This window comes from Martes martes, assembly GCF_963455335.1.
Source record: "Martes martes genome assembly, chromosome: 9".
Lineage (NCBI taxonomy): Eukaryota > Metazoa > Chordata > Mammalia > Carnivora > Mustelidae > Martes > Martes martes.
Genome location: NC_137896.1, coordinates 20,400,387 through 20,402,960, shown reverse-complemented (window position 1 = coordinate 20,402,960; position 2,574 = coordinate 20,400,387).

Here is a 2,574-nt window from a genome sequence, read left to right as displayed (position 1 = left end):
GGACAGTTGGAACTGCAAGTATTCAAAACTATGTAAGATAATTTTTTCAAAAATCTAATTTTGGGGGGCACCTGGGTGGCTCATTCTGTTAAGCATCTGTCTTCTGCTCAGGTCATGATCCTGGGGTCCTGGGTTCAAGCCCCTGTTTCGGACTCCCTGCTGAAAGATCCTGCTTCTCCCTCTGCCCCTCCCCTGCTCGTGTTTCTCTCGCTCTCAAATAAATAAATAAATAAAATCTTTTTTAAAAATCTAATTTTTCAAAAAATCATCAATCTATGTGTTTTGGCTGCTGCTTAGAGCTATCTTCCTTGTGCAGACACAGACATCTGACTGTGGAGGCCCAGGAAATAAGAGCTAGGGTGAGGTCCTAGGGTGACAAGTCCTCCTAGAAACTGCCCCAAGTAAGGGGAAGAAGTCTTGTCTCCATGAAAGGCGATGTGACCTTGATAGGAACATAATGGCTCAGTTTCCTCAACTCCAAAATGGAGAGTAATCACCCCTCCCTCTCATCCATCCCTCGAGGGTTGTTTTTAGGCCTGGAGATAATATATGTAAAGCATCTGGCACCCAGTAGATGTTCTGTACGTGGCCACTGTTTTCATTCTTAAGCAAGCCAGAAAGATTCTTGTTGTGGATGGGGGCAGGCAGGGAGAGGGCCTTTTAAAAGAACCGGGCAAGGAGAGGGAAGAAAAACAAAACAAAAACAAAAAAACCTCAGGTCTTCCATCCTCCCTGCTCAGCGGGCTTCATTAGACTTTCATAAAATTAGAGCCTGGGGAGAGAGAGCGCCAGGGGGTTGATGGGGACCCAGCGGGAGAGAAGTTGGCCTCCCCCTCCGCAGCCCCGCCCATTCTCTCATCACCATGGAGACGGAGCTGGCTGCCCGGCGGGGTTCCCGCCCACCCAAGGCCTAAGGCGGCTGGCAAAGGGAGGGCCAGGGGCCGATCCCACAGAGACCGGACTGGAAAGCTGGAGTGGGGGTGGGGAGTGTCTACATCCAGCCCCCGCCCCAACCCTCGCCCGGAGGAGCTGAAGGACTCAGGCCGAAGTGGGACGCTCCTGGCGGTCTGCGTTTGCGTCGCAGCTCTGCGAGCAGCTAGCTGCGTGACTGCAGGAAGAACATTTCCCCTCCCCAAGCCTCAGGTTCCACATCTGTCAGAGGAAGGGGTAAAAAAGGAGTAAAAACAAAAGCTTGGTGAAGAAAACTGGGGATGAGGAAGCAATGATATATGGTGCGTGAGGAAGGATATTTAGTGCTGGGGACAGCATTCACTACACACTGGTTATTGGAAAAAGGGAACTTGACAAAACTGACCAATAGGATCCCATTTTTCTTCGTTCACACTCTATCTGTGCTCACCAAAAGGATCCTCTAAAAAACACAAAACACCTCTGCTTGTCTCTTGAATTGGGGATCGCGTGCAATGTTCTCGTGGTTCTTCCTCCCATTTTGGTGAATGTTGAATTTTGGTGAATGATGAACATGCATTACTTTTAAAGTCAGAGAGACGTTAATAGCTACCATTTCTGTGCTTATTATGTGGGGGCAGGGGGGCAGGCATTTGCTAAGTGCTTTATGTGGCTTAAAGCCTTTTCTGTCTTCATAGAAATCCAAGGAGATAGGGTACTCTAATGATCCCCACTTTACAGAAGAGGAAATTGAGTTTCAGAGAGGTTAAGGGGCCTGACCAAGGTCAAACCAGCAGAGGGTTGCAGAGCTGAGATTTCAAACCACAGTTAAGATACTGGATACCAAAATTCAAGCATTTAATTATTACCCCTAATGTCTCTTAGGACAAAAAATGCTAAAGGGTCTGTTTTTAAAAATATTTTACTGTAGAAAATATCAAGGATATCAAAAGTGGAAAGAAAAATGTAACTTCCAGTTATAAAGTGAAAAAGTCCTGGGGATCTAACGTACAGCATGATAAGTATAGTTAAGAATATTATATTGTATTCTTGGGATTTGCTATGTGAGTAGATTAAGAGGACACTGAATGACAGCTGTGGGAGGTGACGGACGTGTTAATTAGCTTGGTTGTGGCAATCATCACGTTGTATACTGTAAATGTATACCATTTTATGTGTCCATTATACCTCAGTAGTGTGGGGGTAAAAAGAAAAATACAATGAATCCTGATGTATGCATGACCCTTAGGCGGAGGGATTTAGGTGAGGGCTCAGAGAGGGGCACGGGGATGCTTAGGGAGTGGAAGGATGCCCAGAGCCAGAATTCTCATTCTATTATACACATACATATCACACACACACACACACACCACACAAACCACACAAACTCCCCCACACCACCATTATCACCGCCATACACACACATCCCACACATGACCCCCCCATATACACTACACACACACACACACACACACCCTCCCCCCCCACCTCCCAGGCTCCCCTTCTGGCAGCCTCTGGGGCTGTGGCCCCAACCATGGCAGGCAGCAGTCCTCCCCCCTCCTGCCCCCATCCAGTTTCCTTCCTCCTTTCTACATCCAACTGGCTTGCGTTTCCCCAGTCAGCTCCTTTATAGATCCCTGGCTCCCCTCCAAGGCCTCCAGGCTT